The sequence below is a fragment of the Arachis ipaensis genome, chromosome B01 (assembly GCF_000816755.2).
Source record: "Arachis ipaensis cultivar K30076 chromosome B01, Araip1.1, whole genome shotgun sequence".
Classification (NCBI taxonomy): Eukaryota; Viridiplantae; Streptophyta; class Magnoliopsida; order Fabales; family Fabaceae; genus Arachis; species Arachis ipaensis.
The window spans coordinates 17822528-17831227 of record NC_029785.2 but is presented as its reverse complement, the minus strand read 5'-3'; the positions used below and the strand labels follow the sequence as shown (position 1 = coordinate 17831227).

The window sequence follows — 8700 nt, the reverse complement described above, 5'->3', positions numbered from 1 at the left end:
CATAAACAAACTAAATGGCCTTCAGTATTATACCAATGTCCTAAAATAAAATAGCTTAAATACATGTCTCATTTGCATATCTAAATTAGATTTGATTTATACTTTTTCAATGTAAATCGAATCAATTGGATTCGATTTAGCATGTATATATTGTGCCAGTGGTAAATCAAATCAACTAGATTCGATTTAATACTAATACAACATATATATGTAAATCGAATTTAGTTGATTCGATTTAGTATTGATACAGATTATTGACATTTATTACTTTTAGGGTGTGTGTGGTTGGAGGGAATACAAGTATATTCCCAGGAATTTTGAGATGGGAATATCCTATTCCCATGTTTGGTTCAAGATTTAAAAAATTATTCCTGGGTATGTTTTATTCCCTAGAATCAAAATCCAACCCATTTCATTCCCATCCCCCCTGGTTATCTTTAATTCCAATGGGAATGGAATGTGTATAATAAAGTAAAAAGACCAAAATACCCTTGTTAATTTCACTCCAACCCTTGTTTTCAGATTTTTACTCTTCATTTGACCAGAAACTCAAACCCTAGCAGAGCCCCTCTCCCATCGAAACTAAAACCTAGCCGAGCTTCTTCCCCAAATTCATGGAGGCTCCACCGGCGTCAGCACCGTCTCGCCGCCGATTTGAGTTTGCACGACCACCCCTCACCTTATTCTAGAATGAAATTCACTTCAATCGTTCGTTTGCGTTCGTGTTCCATCATCGCAGCTCACGTCGGTTCACCGCCACTGTATGCTTGCCGTCGTCGCTGCCGCGCCTCTAGCCGGATCCTCCGCGTCGCGTGCTCGTGTTTGGTCTCTCTCCTCCATTTGAGCTCGATTGCTACAACATTTTCTGAGGTTTTTGGTTTTTACTAGTTCATTCAAAATGAGTTTATTTACGGCTTTGAATTGTTGTTTTAATTGATACATCCTAATTCCTTTTTCATGATATATAGATGCTGATTTGTTTTTTCAGTGGTAATATTTGTTTATCTCTGTGATTTGAACTATGTTTATTTTATTTCTCAAATAAATTGCTGAACTCTGTGGATTGAATTCTATTTATTTTTTTTTTTGCTGAAACTCTGATTTGAACTATGTTTATTTTATTTCTCAAACAAATTGAGGGTTTTTTAATTGTTGTGGTGCATATAGTGTTATAGCATATATTAATCTGTAAATTATTGTGGTGCATATAGTTTCAGCTCTTGATCAAAACTTGAAGATCACTTTCTATTTGTTGTCGTTTTTATTTGAATCTTATATTATATAATAATTGATGAATTTTTGATCTTTTGAATTTGTTAATGTTTCTTTCTTTGTCTTGTTCTGATGCCTAATATCTTTGTTACTTTGATGTTTCAAGAACATTTGATTACCCATGGCATTGCCATTAGTTTCATATTGAAAATTGGATTTCCATGGTGTAAAAAGTTATTGGTTGTGGTATTGTTTAGTTTTGCTGGAAGCTTTTATAATTGGCATAACTATTTGTTAATATTTGTTATTTGTCCAAGTTGCAGCAAATCTGTCACAGATTCTAAAATTCTCCTAATAAAAGATAGCCAACTCCAGAAAGCCAGTTTTGATTCTAACAGATGCAATCGCATGCATATTATCTACAATCCTAGAACATCCGATATGACCTAAATTTTATTGCATAAGGCATGATTTTCATTAAAATGGCATAAACCTACAATGTGAACTTTGGCTTCTCTTTAGTCCTGTACCTACTAACACAAATTCTGTATGGTTCGACAGTGAAGGAAATTAACTCTACAAACAATAAAACATTCTTTCCAGTTCTCTTTCTTCCTTCAATTATGGGCTGTCTTAATATGAGAAATTCTCATGGATTGATTCTATTTTCAATTTGTCTTGGAACAAATTGGGACAGGAAAGGGAGAAAGCAATACAGTACTTGAAGGAGAACACACACATTTTAGAGGAAATCGGAAAGATTGGACAGTCTGAACCTTCCATATGCTATTTGACTTAAGTGTATGGTAAACTAGGTTCTTGTTTTTCTTTATGGCGAGCTTGCCTTCTGCTTTATTCATAGCTTGTTTCTTTCTTTTTTTCCCACCATCTGGTAGAAAACTGCAATTCGAATTTACCTCGGTAGCCAAAATTAGATATTAGTTCTAGTATTCTAAATACATTGGTCACCAAGTCATAAATTAAAGCATTATTCTGGTTTCAGACAACAGTTGCTACATTATGTGCATATTTGTTTAGCATTGAAAAGGTAGGAATGTTTTTGAAAGCACCTATAAAGATATACTTTTCAAAAATAGCTTGTGTTTTTCAAAGTTAAAATATCTAATATAGCCTTATAAATTATTGAACATTTAATTTTTGTCTTTGTTACATTTATACCTACTAAATTCATTTTAAATATTAATAACAATTTTCCCAAACACAATTTTTGTAGCTTATGCTTATTGAAAGTCACTATCATTTTTATTTACTAAATATAACTGTTACAATTTTGGGAAAACTAGATAAGCCATTTTTGAAAACCCAAATCTTTAGGTCATGAGCTTGTCTATGGTTAGAAAGAATTGTAGCCTACGAGGAAGAAGAATGATTTTTAATTCCTAAAATAAAATTTAGAAGTGGTCTCGGTAGTTGTCAATGAGTCGGTTGGTTTCAAGGGAAAGCTAGGATTAAACAGATTAAGCTTTGTGAAGTTTGGCACTAGAATTCTTCCGGTTGAAAGTTTGCACATTTGCTTTATTCCCTAAAATATAGCAGTACTAACACTCACAACGAAATTAGGAGTGGTGTCTAATTAATCAAATGGCAATAACCAATAATGATAACGGAAACTGTTTCACCATGATGAGTTGGGGAAATCATTTGGAACAGGAAAGCACTAATGAGTAATTACTTCAATTATGACATTGTATACTCAGGAAAGTTTTCACTGTTTGAATATGCTTCAATTTTGGATGATAGTTTTTCTGCTTGATTTATTTTTGCTGATGCATCTTTATTTTAGTACACATTTTTGCATAACTTGGTTTCCACAAAATAATTTTAGAATTTTAGCTCCTTTTGAGTATCACAATTTGTTAGCAGCCATTGCTCATATATCCTTCCTGCTGTTTTTAAAAAAAGTGAGAAAAAAATCATTTTTAAAAGTTAATATTATAATTTTTCTGATCTTAGGAGATGAAAAGGCCCACATGAGTAATTGCTGACAATGGTCTCTTTTTTATTTACATTTTGCACATTCATGGAGTGCACCTTTTCCTCCTTTTGTACATTCATCCTATGCCAATACTCTGCATCATTAATTATCAACATAACTCCTCCTCCTCTTTTTCCCCTTCATTCATTTCATATTTATTGTATACTCATTATAAGATACTGTAGAATATTATAATTTTCACTTTAAATGAAATCTATATACTACAAACAAGACCACCTAGTACATCTTTGTTTTATTTTATTTTATAATTACTATTCTTTTCATACTTGTGTGATTCCTTGCTTCAAGATGATGAAAATGGGATTGCAGTGATTCTGTGATTGGCTTTTAATTACTGTTCTTTTCATACTTGTGTGCTTCCTTGCTTCAAGATGATGAAAAATTGTCTTGTGTTATTTTCTGCTTCTATAGAAAATGAAAGAGAATACTCGACCTAATTCAAAGCAAACTTAGCGTCAATGGACGCTACATGAAGATGCAAAATTAGTTAAGTGTTTGGTAGAGCTTGCAACTACTTCTTGGAAGTGTGACAATGGCACGTTTAAATCTGGTTATGGAAAACATTCGGAAAAAATGCTGCATGAAAAGATCCCTGGATGTGATCTTAAGGTACAGTTTTTTTACACAATACTTGTTTTCTTTGTTTATAATTCTATATTTGTGTTATAATTGTATAGTTTACCTTATTCATAATAAGTTGGTTATTCAAAAACTGAATGATTATTACTGCTCCATACATTCACTATATTTAGTTATGCTTGGATGAATTGTGGTGTCATATACAGAGTAGTAATAATTCTAAATTATTTTGCTATGTTTAGGCTAATCCACACATTGAATCAAGGGTGAAATTGCTAAAAAGGCAATATTTTACAATAGTTGAGATGATGGGCACGACTGGGAGTGGATTTGGTTGGAACGACAAAGAAAAAATGATTGTAGTGGAGCGACAAATTTTCAATGAATGGAAGAGTGTAAATTCTAAATAACTTTCTTAATACAAGTTTATTTATCTTAGCTTTTTAATATTAATTGCTTATTTATTTTCTTTTAATTTCAGTCCCATCCTAATGCTAATGGCCTCTATAATAAACCATTTTTACATTTTGAAGAGTTGGGAATAGCATTTGGTAGAGATAGGGCTCAATGAGGCAATGCAGAAAATGTAACTCAAGCAGTTGCTACAATGGAGGCTAAGCGCGAAGCAACCTTGAGTGATCGGCAAGTGAATGAAAACACCCAAGTAAATTTGGAAGAGACCGAAATGGAATATGAAGCTGATTCTCAAGTACGTAAGCAATTGACTCTAATTCATGTACATAAATTCACTTATTGTTGATCCTGCTGCTATGTATTTTCTTAGATTTTGGAGTGATTTTTCATTAGTTCATTTACTTTAACCTGTGCCTGTGACTAGCCTTAACTATTCCCATCATGTTGAGCATTTAGATAGAAATACTGATCTTCATTTCTATGGAGTATAATAACAAAGAAAAAAAGGATATGAATATAATTATACAAACAGAATTAGAATCAGGGTAGTTAATATTCTATTAGGTTCTGTTTAGTTAGTTAATGTTGTTAGTCTTGCTGGCCAAGGCAGAGATAATGCTTGTATATATAAGTGTAGAGCATGTATAATCAGTTAGGCTACTTGTTCTTCATTTCTATCAATATTGAATAATCTTCTGGTGTTCCTGCTGGTGTTGCTTTCAAATTTTAGGAGCCTCCAACTCTTGGTGTTCCTGCTGCTCCCGGTGCTTCTGCTGCTCCTAGTTCTTCTGCTGCTCCTAGTGCTTCATATATAGAAAGGAATAAAAGAAAAAGAGGGAGCAAAAGTGAGGAAGTGATTGACATAGTAGTAGAATCAATGAGAGATATGAAAGGTGCTTATTAAGAACACACAGCTGTTTTAGTTGATATAGTTTCTTGTTTTAAGCATGAGAAAGAAGGAGCTGAGCGCAGAATGAAGCTAATGGCACTGTTGAGAGATGTTCCTGGTTTGAGCAGTGATGATAGAATGAAGGCTGGCCTTAGCATTCTAAGGGACAATAGTCTGATCGACATGGTATTCCAACTTCAACCGGGGGAACTTTTGCCATTTTTGAAGAAATTACTTTAAATATTGCTATTTTTGAATTTTTATTGAATATTATAGTGACTTGATAGAAAGACATTTGTGCCAATTGTTGCTGTTGTTTTGTGAGGAATATAAGCAGCTAAAACCCTAGTTCCTGGTGCCATTATATCAGGTTTTAAGATCCATGAAAAACTAGGTAAGGTTCCTCTTGAACTATAATGTGCAGCAACTGGTAATGGCTTGATTCCAAGAAATGTTTGTTGAAAATTGATGGTGGTTTTGGATTCTTGTTGCTCTTGGCTTTTCGATTAGTTTTATATTTAATTTTTTAAAATTTACTAAAGATATTTGATATTAGGGGTATTTTAGTAAATTTAAAAAAATTTAGAGTCAATAATAATTTAACTAAAGATATTTGTTATTAGGGATATTTTAGTAAATTTAAAAAAAATAGAATCAATAATAATTTTAATTAAAAATATTTGATATTAGGGGTATTTTAGTAAATTTAAAAATTTAATAAAAATAATATTTTATTATATTTATATTTATTTAAAAAATTAGAGTCTAAAAAATTTAATTAAAAATATTTTATTTTATTATATTTATATTTTATTATATATATTTATTAAAGTTAATCATTAATATTCTAATTAAAAATTATAAGGGCATTTTGGACAAAGTATTCACAATTCCCAAATATATTAAATATGAACCAAACAAAAACTAAAATATTCCTAGGCATATTATTAATATTCCATAGATTTTATTTTTACAAACCAAACATAGGAATACTATAAACTTGGTAATATTATTCCAAGGAATCATATTCCTAGTAATGATATTCCTAGGCATAAAAATTAATCCTTGAACCACACACACCCTTAAGTTAATTGTATTAAGTTTAAAACATAAATGTCAATAAGAAAATACCCCATTTGGATTCAAATAAAATATAAAAAAATCAAAATGAATAAGAATAGAAATTTAACTTTTGTGTTTTAGTTCAAATTCCAGAAAATTTACATTTTTATAAACTTATGAATTTAAAACGGAATAATAAATGATTTCTAAAAATTTATTAGAAATCATCCTTTAACTCATGAGCATCTAAATAATCATTATCGGGACTTTTGATGTTGAAAAAATTCATATAAAGTATATCCGTACAAGGAGGCATAGGGGTTAAAACTTGAATCGGTTACTTTTTACTCTGAAAAAATTCAAGTTTTAACCTCTATACCACCTTAGAGAGCAATACTTTATATTAACTTTTTCAACATTAAAAATCCTAGTAATGATTCTTTAGATGCTAATGAGTCAAAGGTTGATTTTTAATGAATTTTTAGAAATTGTTTATTGTTCCGTTTTAAATTCATATGTTTATAAAAATGTTGTTTTTCTGGAATTTGAGCTAAAATATAAAAGTTGGATCTCTATTCTTATTAGTTTTGATTTTTTTGATATTTTATTTGAATCCAAATAGGGGGTATTTCCTTATTAACATTTATATTTTAAAGTTAATATAAAACAAATAAATAAGTAAATATCAATAATATGTATCAATACTAAATCGAATAAACTAATATCAATTTACTATATATTATTTTTTAGTAGTAAATCGAATCTGTATTAGTAGTATATCGAATATAGTTGATTCAATTTACTACTGATAAACATTCATGCTAAATCAAATTCATTATAGAATCATTCAAGACATGCTTGTAACGAAAATCAAAATCGGACATTGGCGTAATTTTGAGCCTGAAATAATTTATTAATGTGTTTTACCCCTAAAATTGATAGAGTATATATCAAAATAATACATGTATAGGGAATTAGAGGTTCTTCGAACAAATATTTCTTGATATTTTGATTCCTTTCTGTTCTATTGCACTTTTAGATAAATGATCTTATTGGGATGCATGATTGGTCTTTCTCGCAGAAAAAGTCATGCATTTGTTATAGAACACATTGAGAATTCATATCGTTTTTGTAAGTTAATAATCATCTTTGTAATCTATTGATCCTTTGTAATACAATATGTTTATGTTTATTATTATTTCCTTTTTTCATGTGTATCAAGTGACATGGATAAAGTCCAACTTATCAAGCATCATAATATTATGTTCGATTTCTTAAAGTAATTACTGACCAATTTGGAAGAATATTCTCATCCTAAAATTTAACATAACATAGTTATTATACAAAGATTTTTTTATTGATTCACTACAACAAAATAATATTTTTGCGACGTTTTTTTTTTACTTCTTAGCAACAGTTAAAAAAGTATCACGGATTTGAACGTTGCTATTTTTGTGGCAGTTAAAAAAGCGTCACAAATTTGAGCATCGCTAGGTGACATGGTGACAGTTTTGGAATATTGTTAAATTTTTTGCGACGGTTAAACTATAAGACCGTCACTAATTTGTAACACTTGTCAAGGTATTTTTTGTGTTATATTTCGTGACGGTTTGAAATCGTCGTTAAATTATTAAATTTTGTGACGGTTTTTTCTTATATTTTTTATTATTTTAAACGTCACGATATTTTTAGCGACGATATAAAACTGTCACTAAATTACTAGTTTTTTGACAACTTTTTTCTATATTTAGTGACTGTTTTAAACCGTTACAATATATTTAACAACGGTTTGAAATAGCACTAAATTACTAATTTTTATGACTACTTTTTTCTATATTTAGTGACTATTTAAATCGTCATAATCTCTCTAATATCAAAATTTTCTTTTATTTATTATTATAAAATTTATTTATATTATAAATAACATTTTTTATATATATAAACACTATAATATCAAAAAGTTTCTTCTCAATTCATAAATCTAATTCATTATTCATCTGATTCATAAATTCTCTTGTGAAATAAAGATCCAATCACTTGAGAAGTATGAACATCAAAGTCCATACTTCGAGCATAGTCTAAATGCTCTTTATATATGCTGAAGTATCCTCACTTATTTGCCTTTACAAGTCTTTTTAGATGACATTAAATAGAATCAAAATTAGACAAGCATCAATAAATTAACTTTAACAAATATATATTAAAATTTTCGTCCAAAGTAAAATACTGTATGACATTGGAATTTTGCTTTTTTAGGACACAAGATACCCATAAAATATAGAAAATACTAAGAAAAGGGGTTCTAATAATATATATTTATACCTAGAATTTCTTTGTTAAATTTAATAGAGCTCCAACAACAAAGAATAACCCATTCCTATTTAAGAAATTTTGAGAAAACATCAATAAAGGTTAAACAAATCAATGAAATCAAATTGTACCACATTTTTCATCCTTCAGGATCTAAAAAATTCTACTTATGTAATGACAGAACTTGTGACTTCAATAGAACTAATTACTCTATACT

General features: G+C 29.6%; 1 long non-coding RNA gene across 1 annotated transcript in view; it reads left to right on the top strand.

Moving 5' to 3' along the window:
* The window catches only part of LOC107616933, a 19270-nt gene continuing 11002 nt past the window's right edge, over positions 433-8700 (top strand). Inside the window, exons 1-2 of the long non-coding RNA XR_001614712.2 lie at positions 433-987; positions 3722-3727. This is a non-coding gene — a long non-coding RNA (uncharacterized LOC107616933). The remainder of the gene's footprint in view (positions 988-3721; positions 3728-8700) is intronic.